Here is a 10,000-nt window from a genome sequence, read left to right as displayed (position 1 = left end):
TGTGACAGCAGCTTGCACATCTGTACCCTTGGCAGACACCAGTGTACCGCCAGTTAACTCCACCACTGTACCCTTGGGTGACGGTGACCCCACCACTGTACTCCCGGCTGACACCACCACTGTACCCCTGGCTAACACCACCACTGTGCCTCTGGCTGACACCACCACTGTACCCCCGGCTGACACCACCACTGTGCCCCTGGCTGACACCACCACTGTACCCCTGGCTAACACCACCACTGTACCCCTGACTGACACCACCACTGTACCCATGGCTAACACTGTACAACCTATTGACACCATCACTGCACCCCTGGCAGAGACACCACCTCTCTACCTCCGGCTAACACTGGTGCATCCTAGACTGACGACAGCACTGTGTCCCGAGCTGCCACCACCGTCACAGTAGCTCCTCCTGACACCATCACTGTACCCCCTGCAGAAATCGATGTACCCCTAGCTGATATCACTCTACCCCCGGCTGTTATATTCTGTGTGATTTCCATTCAGAATAGATAATGACACACGGAGAAGCCATTGGGGCCGGGTTGTGGGTAAGGTAGGTGCTCTACACATGATAGCTAGAGAGTCGATATGAGCGAATGTGGCCTTTTGTTTTTCGTCCGCTCCAGGCGCTACCTCTGAACACAGGAAACAGAAAGTATGAAAAAAGATATATTCAGATGTCATCCTATACTTTCGTACAGTTATCTTAACGCTGTAAAGCCATATGTGATCCGTTTATCGAAATTGTCGGTTCGTGAGACACGAACTACGAATTTCGTAATCATCTACAACGCCGAGTCGAGTCGTAACCAGGGAAAACCGTGGTCTGCGCTTTTTTATATGATATAAAATGAAAGTTTTTTCTTCGTTTTTAGGTCGCACGGAACAATAGCACAAAATGGTGCGAATTTCTTTTTACACCGATGTATTCATTCCACAAGACATTCCCCAGTTCCGAGGAATTGGAGCTGAACTTTATTCAGCGGTGACTCCGTGTGGGACGTCGTGCGTATTGGACGTGCTGCCGTGCGTAGTGGAACGTGATGTGTTCCTTGTGATGGCGGTCTGCTCGTATTCCGCATGCGTCGGGGATTCGATTATAATCGTTCGGAGTTAATTGGGTAATCGAACGCACGTCTGTGTAATACAATGTCCGCCCTGTCATTGTTGTGTTTGCTGCTGTTGCTGTCAGAGGATTTTTGTTGGCGTTCACACAACTGAATTTAGACAGCAACAGACGGCCGGGTCCTAACGAGGCTGTTTGTAGTAGAGGAAGAGGACAGGGACATCCACTGCACATTGCTTTGTTGACAGAGCAGTGGTAGTTGTGTACGCTGCCAGTGTGTTTATTTTGACAGATGTAACCCCTTCAGTGGGATGGTACGATCCTTGAGTACAACGTTACGGTCCCTGAACACGGCGGCACGACCTCTGAGCACGGCGATGGGGTCCATCTAACACGATGGATCATACCATTGTAGCCAAGGGTCTTACCCTCGTACTCAAGGGTCGTACCGCCGTGTTCAGGGACCGTAACGTTGTACTCATACCGTCGTTCTCATAGCCTTGATGATATATACGTTCCAGTTCTGACACTAATGCTCCAGGTGTGTATGTATTTTCTCTGCAGATGTCTTGTCTGATAAGCTCATAAGTTTGGGCAGATTTGTAGTCTTGTATGATAAAGACACTTGTTTTTGACAGATTAATGACTGGCTGACACATTAGTTTTGACAGATTCTGGTAGAGACGCTAGTTTTTGACAATGTAATGACTAGTATACACATCAGTTTTGACAGACTTATAGTAACAGTATACACACACTGCTGATAGATTTATGATACCAGTGGAAAGAGATTTTGATAGTTGAATGGCGCAGTTATGCACACTTGTTTTTATATCTGGACATTTTTAACAGTGAAACACGTATGAACATACTTCTGGAGGCTTTAAATGATATTAATGCCACTGTTGTATGTGTATCATGTATTTAATTCCATTCTTATTTTGCTTTGTATATAACTTGTCATTTTTTATATACTGTGGACAGTTTTTCAGTGTTTATTCCATTTTAATAATGTTTCGTGGTTCTGATTAGAATGTTTGTTTTCTGACGTTCCTCTCTGTTAAACAGGATGAGATTTGTTTCCGAGCCACCTGTGTATGTAGCTATGGTCATTAACTTCGTTCCCATTTTCATGTGTTGGATCAGGTGCGCACAGCCCCTGTCTGAGTGCAGGGTAGGAGAGTAGCAAAGTCGTTGCAACCTCTTCGGCAGCCTGATAGGCAGGGGACCACAGCTTTGCGTATATTCCCCATTAAAAGGTGCATTAAAAGGTGAAACGAGATGGATTTAACAAACACGCTCACCTCCTGACTGCTAACTCTCAACTCCTTCACGTGTCACCAGAAGGCTGGTCCACAAACCCCCAAGAAGAGTTCCCTGAAGGATGTACTTTTGTGCTTCCTTGTGAATGATTTTCTTTTTTTTCCTCAGTGGAAAACTCGACTTACATTTGTTCATCGCTGATTCATATCTTCCATCCCATTAATGTTGCCAAAGCTAGTGTTAGGAGAGGAGGAAAGAAAGATGTCGAAATCAATACTTTGCCGTAGTTGAGCTTGGGTACGTCTCGCAGTCAAAACTTGTCTTTCTTTTAAAAAAAAAAGTTGGATCTTGCAGTCAAAGCTCGTCTTTCCTTTAAGAATGACTGGACCTCGCAATGAAAGCTGGTCTTTCCTTTAAGAATGACGAGATCTTGCAGTCAAAGCTTATCTTTCCTTTGATAATGACTGGATCTCGCAATGAAAGCTAGTCTTTTCTTTAAGAAAGACAGGATCGCAGTCAAGGCTTGTCTTACCTTGATGAAAGACAGGAACTTGTAGTCAGAGCTTGTCTTTCCTTTCAGAATGATTAGATCTTGCGGCCTGAGCTTGTTTCCCTGAAGAATGACTGGATCTTGCGGTCAAAGCGAATGATTTAAACAACAAAACAGGCATCTGTGCTTGTAGTTCCGAGAGCCACTGTATGATAGTTTATAGACTGTATTTTTGACAGGTTTTTGTATATATATATTGTCAGGCAGTAATATTGTCCAGTATGCATGTGTTACTCTCCCAGCAGCTGGACGGTGTGTTGCCATGCACCGTCCTCGGGTACAGTTTCTGAAAAGGAGATTTTATGGCCGGCAACCCAAGAGCAGGAATTCGTCTACCTGCGCCATGGTCGTCATTGCACAGATTCTGAATCATCTTCCTTCAACCTTCTGCTTACTGACAGGATTTCTTGAGGCTCTTGCAGCTTGAATATCCCGAAATATTTATTTTTTTCTACCTTGTCGTTTTTTAAATTTTTGTTTTGAATTTGATGAATTGCAATATGTGAAAAAGAAAAGGGACTGTAAATAATTAAGTCGTAAGCTTACGTCACTGGGAGAGAGGGAAGCTGAAGGTGTTAGTGTGAGGCAGGCCCACGGCTGTGGATGATTTGTGTCCCAACACATACAAGTGTGACGAAAGACAGCAGGCTCTACCGCTTGGTAAGTCTGCAACAGTGGGGATCTTGTGACGCAGCGGACGAACGTTTGCACCAGTGGAAGAGAAGTCGTTTCATAAATGTCAATTAATTTTAATGTTATGAAAACACACGACTGGAAGGGTTGTTGACATCGTAATTATCACATCACCGGAATAGTTGCTAATGCCAGGTTTTTAGTATGTCGTAATCTTACCCTCATGAGTGTTTATTTGACACGGCAGTTAGCAGTGTGTCATCCACTCATAACACTGGAAGTAGAATATTCGAACGCCAGTGGGAACGAATTACTCCACTGAAGAAGCTGTTGAGGAAGGAGGCGAGTTGTTGAGTGTGGGAAGCTCAGAGAACAGTAGGTGTATCATCCTTCAGGCGGCGAGGTGCGGGTGGCAGGCGCGGGGGCAGCGGTGGGCGTCGCCAGGCTGTGGTTCTCTGGGGTGACCTTAGCGACAGCTGGAACACGGCGGCGACGGCTGATGACGGGCCTCGGTCAGACGGCCTGGCAGCCCTCCAGGACTACTCCGTCAGAGGATCACTGGAGGAGCGAGGACAGAGGTTGATCTTCCTCATGGATGAAGACACAAGAAGGACAGACAGACAGACAGACAGATAGACAAACGTGCGCACGACGGGATATAATTTTTGAAAAAGTCGAAACAGTGAACGTATGATTTGGAACCCAGATGTTACAATTTCCATCAGGTGCTGGGTTGGCCATCACCTGAATTTGCCGATCGCTGCAGATATGTAGCCTGGGCTGTCAGGACGGCCCACCACTATTTCCCTGAGTGTGGCCCAGCAGGAACGTGACTGGGGCTGGCTGCTTCCTGCCTTAGATGTTTCTGTTCATGGAGTTTGATAAGGAAATATTATCTCTGGTTCAGGACTCGTGGACATTATTTTCCAAGACTGTTTCTGGTGACGAAGCTGCTGGGAAGAAGTATAATAATAAATGATGTTTGTCATGAATCCTCTTACTTATTAGTTAGCACTAACCCTGTGTAAATATCACATCACTGCAAGTGTTTGGCTTGACCATTTGTGGCAGTCATGAGACGCCTCGACTACATGACACCTGTCGTGTCCCAGAGGTCAGACGTCCTGCTGGTCGAGTACAGTTTAGGTCACGACCACCAGAGCGAGGGACGGAGGAGCCACTGGTCTGTCAGCGACTCGCTCTGGGAAGTTCCCTGCTCGGAACTTAACAGTGGGAACGATAAGTCGTGGGTGAGTTCCTCGCGGGTCGCCACACTTCGAAGTGAGTGAGTGAGGAGGCAGCGCTATGGGATATGTAATGTTACTTCATCTCAGTGAAACAGTTACATTGGCTGTGTGTAGTCTTAAAATGTATTTCCTTAAATAATAATTGATTTTATCAATCAACATTGCTCGCCCAGCCTTGTCTGTATAGACATAAGAATTATTTGGCTGTGAGGAAACTTCTGAAACATTTTGAAATCTGTAATTGCTTTGGTTCGTGTCCTTGAAATAAGAAAAAAAAAAGAACTGTCTTGTTGGGAACGTGAACCAAAGCTCAGTTTGTTAAACATTACAATTCATCAGTAGCCTCTTTACCGTAGTTGGTGAACTGAGAAAGTCTTATGTCTTGAAGGCGAGGCATCAGGAAACTACATGTATTCACAGTGGTTAAGTTTAGTATCAAACGAAAAAGATGTCACTTTGGAAACTTGACAGTTTTTATTAAGATTGGAGATCTGGACATTTAAAGTGCGTGCTTTCCTTTAGTTGATGGAAGTGCGAGGTAAGATCCGTTTCGTGTGTATACGTGTGTGTGTGTGTGTGTGTGTGTGTGTGTGTGTGTGTGTGTGTGTGCGTGTGTGTGTGTGTGTGTGTGGTAGAGGCTGCTGGACCCAGGCACTCCTAGGGAATCGGACTGTTGCCAATGACACTTGATCTACGAACACTACGATCTACGAACATGTGATCATATTCGAGTATGAGGACGTGATGTGAAGAGTGTGAGAACAGTCGTGTGAAGTGTTATGTGCATCAATCATCCTGAGTTTGTACACCTGAGATGGGAAGTGGGAGGAGTTTAAGGGTTGGCCTGCATGGGTGTGAGTGGTAGGACAGCGGCCGAGGGTAGTAGCCGGGGCCAAGGGCCGAGGCTTGGCTGAGGCCGGGAACCACTGTCCTGCCTGGGGTGTCGAGGTTCGTCCGGCTGGCTGATATGATTTGTGCTGGTAACACCGGCAAGTTTATTGTGCTGAGGTGCTCACCCTGTGAGTGATGAGGCTAAAGGATTCCGTAGGTCATAAAGGGTCTTTGTCAGACCCTAGTTGGCTGATATTCATTGAATAAATTGTTACAAAATTGCCTCTTTGCATACATTGATGTGACCGACCAGTGTCCCGTTCATTGCCGCTGCTTACTATCCTGCTGTCTTCCACACCCTACCTAGGACGGTATGGCAGAGGGGGGAGTTGTCGACCTCCCTCACGTCGAAGGGCTGAAGACATGAGTGGAGGCGGGCGACACCTCCCTCTCCCCTGGACTCATCTGGTGGTGGTGGGTGGAAGCACCACAGAGACTGACGGCTTCCTCAGCTCTGCCACACCAGATCCCCACTGAAGCTCTCGCCACCATCTGACAGAGTCGACGAACCTTCCCCATGATAGGCAAATAGATAGATAGATATATAGGTAAATGGGTAGATACATAGAAACCAACCTCAGCGATTTAAAGTAAGTGTAACCACCATTGGAAAATAGAAAAAAATACTGATGAAATGTGCGAATTAGAGACGAGGCCCAACGAGTGCGAGATTCCCATCCCGTACTGTACAAATAGTTAATTACACACACACACACACACACACACACACACACACACACACACACACACACACACACACACACACACACAGCTCTGTATGTCAACAGTCACCGGGCAGGAGTTCTTCACACCCGTACCCTCCCTCACGTCTCAGTGTTTGTTGTTTACCTTTTAAGTCACCAGATCTGGTTGGCTTGGGTGTGTAGGAGGAGGACGGTGTTCACCCCTTCCGTCGTCAGGAGGGAGGCTAGCTTGGCCCTCTTGTTGTCCAGCTGGGCAACGGGGAACTGTTCATCACCTTCGGTCGGAAGGCTAGTACAGGTTCTGTTTGCTTAACCTGTTGAACGGTAGACTGTTGCTCCTGTTAGTAACCTCGTTGTGCAGGTTCGTGTTCGCCCTTTCAGCCGTTTGTAAAAGCATCGATGGATGTACTCACCTTCGGAGAGTACGTCGACACAAGACTTTTTTTTTTTTTCATTCGTCTCCGAGGAATAACTTAACGACGGTCATCCTGACTCATGATGCTTCTTGAATACTTCCATCAGAGTTATCGCCTCATGTACATATTAATTCCCTCGGCCTCTTTCGTTTCTCATACGGAAGGAGCTCTTCGTTAAAGGTCACCTCTTGTGTCTACAGCTTTTATTATGTTAGGTTTTTTTTTTTTGTGGTATGGTAGTGCAGTAGTTACGCGTCCTGAGGCGGGTCATCTTTTTGCTTCAGTGGGTCCCAGTATTGCCGCTGCCGAAAGGCACCCTGTGTGGTGACGCGGGGGTAGACCTGTTGGTGTGGTAACGGTGTATTGGGTACGACAAGGTAGGGTCTTTGTCCCCGGCTGTTAATGACCATTACCCCCTTGAGGTGCGACGGCACGGCCTACGGGTATGATGGGCTGGTTCATGGCCATTGAACTCAAAGGTCGTATCCCGGACGTCGTGCTCCAATGTTCGTGCCAGTGAGCTGAAAGGTTGGAAATCGTGTTCAGCGAATGGTGAAAGAAATGTCATGTAGGTATATTGTGTAGTGTGTAGTATGTAGGTATAGAGTGTAGGTGTAGTGTGCAAATGTGGGGTGTGGGTGTACTGTGGCATCTCTGTTTCATGTGTTCTTTTCTCTTCCAGATGGCGACCGAGTAGTGTCGTCCTGCAAGCCAAAGTTGACCTCCTACTGTAGGTGAGTTGTGTCCTGGTGTGTTGTGTCCTTCCGTATACCCTGGTGAGCAGGTGAGTTATGACCTGGTTGCCTTGTGAGTTGTATCCTGGATGTGAGCTGGTGAGCCGTGTCCTCGTGTGTGACATGTTGTATGTTGGTGTGTGACGTGGAGTGTCCTGGTGTGACCTAGAATATCCTGTTTGTCATGAAATATCTTAGTGTGTGCCCTGGTGTGTTCTAGAATACATTGATGCGTTTCCAGGCTGGAGCAACGTGCTTTGTGTCCTGGAGGATCCTGTGTGTGCCCTTGTGTCCTGGAGCATTTTGGTGTATCCTGAAATATCTTGTTAAATGCCCTGGTGTGCCCTAGAGTATCCTAGTGTGAGTGCCCTGGTGTGCTCTGGTGTTCTTGATGTGACCTGGAGTATCCTGATGTGTGACCTGGTGAACTGTGTCTCGGTGTGTCCTGGGATGTCTTACTGTGTGAGCTGATGTGTGTGTGTGTGTGTGTGTGTGTGTGTGTGTGTGTGTGTGTGTGTGTGTGTGTGTGTGTGTGTGTGTGTCTTTGTAATTACCTCATTGTACAGAATGGAGAGAGTGTTCTACACTCGTGGTGCCCCAGTCTCGTGAACCTACGATACATTTGACGGATTTTTGCCTTAAGGCAGGTCCAGCGCGTAGCGCTCACCACAGGACACATGTTTTCGAGTGTCATGTGTCATAACATGTCGAGAGTGTGTGTTTGAGAACTGAATGTTAGCAACTCACGTGTGTATAAAGCAGAAAGAAAAGGCAGCGACGTGGGCCAGAGAGTGAAACTTGACAGTTACCGTCGTGCTGGCTCGCCATTCCGTTGTCGGTAACCCTTCCCGATACCCAGGCGGAGGTGCCTCCTTGGTGAGTGGCTGTCTGTTGTTACCTGTGTGTGTTTGTGTATGATTACCTATTTGTACTGTACGAGGGGTTGGGGGGTAGTTATACACTCGTGGGACCCCATTTCCTGAACATCCTCTACTGTCACAACTTTACGAATTCCTGTAACCATGTTTTCAGACGTTTTATTCCATTCCTCCACCACTCTGAAACTATAGAAATAGTTGGTCACATATTTCTTGAGTTTGTTGCTTAGTATTGTGTTATGGCCTATGGTCTACAGTCCTCGAAGAACTGTTCGCCGTCTTCGCCATCAGTCTGTTTAAACACACACACACACACACACACACACACACACCTCACTCTTCTCTCTTCAAGATGTGCAGCCTTTCCTTGTACCTCAGCTCTCTTGATTATTCTGATACCATCTTGCGTGTGTGTGTGTGTGTGTGTGTGTGTGTGTGTGTGTGTGTGTGGTGATGTATCTTAAGCATTCCGTCTTTATGTCCTGGTGCGTCTTGGTGTGTCTTCATGATTATTCTGGGTGTATCCCAGTGGTTTTTACCCAGTTATAGTTTAGTGCGCGTACTGGCATTTGTCCTGTGTGCCTGGTATACCTTAGCGTGTTTACTGGTATATTCAAGGGAGTGTTTTGTGATATCATAATGCCTGTTGTATGGTTTACTGTATAAAGCTGTATTCTCTTGAAGCTTGGTATGTGTCCCAGTCTGTGCCCTGGAGTATGACCTGGCCTACTTCTCTCATGCCTTCTTCCTTCCCTCTCCACCAGACACCACTTGGCTCCTCAGCAAGCAGGACGAAACCTCCTTCCCTCCCCAACAGACTTCAGCTTGCTTCCCAGCTGATAGGACTAGCCCTCCCTCCCTTCCTTCCCACCTTACTCCAGCTGACTCCCCAACATGCAGGACCAACCCTCCCTCCTCATCACCTGGCTTCCCAGTAAGCAATACCACGACTTCTTCCCTCCCCAACAGACATTATTTGACTCCCCAACCAGTAGGACCAACCCTCCCTCTCTTCCTCCTTACCTGACGCCAGCTGACTCCCCAACGAGCAAGACCAGCCTCCTCCCTTACCCACCAGCCATCAACTTACTCCCTATTTTGCTGGGATGACCCTCTCTCCTTCCGCTTCCCTCCAAACACCAGCTGTTCTCGTAGTCAGCAGGATCACCTCCCATCAGCTGGGGGCACGGCCGCCACACACCACACCATCCACTTTACATTCAGTGCCCCCAGCTGGCCTGAGCTGCAGTCATGATGGTGTTTATAGCGTTTCACTTCTGCTGCCACTGTTGCTACCACAGTTGTTGCTTTTTTTTTTCTTTAAGTGACCGAGTTAGCGCGGGCAGAACGTGCCCTGATCAAGGCCATCATAGCTGAAAGGAAAGAAAGCATGTAGAAAGTAACCAGGCCTCCACAGGTGTGTGCCGATGTGACTTTTGAAGGTATAAAGGTTATAGGAAGAAGGAAAGACGAAGATAGGAAGATAATTCCACAGCTTGGCCTTATGCATGTATCGTAATGGTCAGTCTTTGTGTTGCTGATCCCCGTACAGAAACTATGGGAAGCAGCAGCCAGTCTCAACCCCGCGTACCTCGGGTTGAGACTGTAGTGG

At 47.3% G+C, this 10,000-nt stretch overlaps 1 protein-coding gene across 1 annotated transcript in view; it reads left to right on the top strand.

The window, feature by feature from the left end:
- The window catches only part of RhoGEF64C (Rho guanine nucleotide exchange factor at 64C), a 284,605-nt gene that overhangs the window by 175,261 nt on the left and 99,344 nt on the right, over positions 1 to 10,000 (top strand). The window contains exon 2 of the mRNA XM_071668711.1: positions 7,459 to 7,510. The gene's annotated coding sequence lies outside the window, so the exon portion shown is untranslated. The remainder of the gene's footprint in view (positions 1 to 7,458; positions 7,511 to 10,000) is intronic.

This window comes from Panulirus ornatus, chromosome 13 (assembly GCF_036320965.1).
Source record: "Panulirus ornatus isolate Po-2019 chromosome 13, ASM3632096v1, whole genome shotgun sequence".
Classification (NCBI taxonomy): Eukaryota; Metazoa; Arthropoda; class Malacostraca; order Decapoda; family Palinuridae; genus Panulirus; species Panulirus ornatus.
Note: the sequence above shows the minus strand (reverse complement) of the source record. Positions and strands in the feature narration are given on the sequence as shown.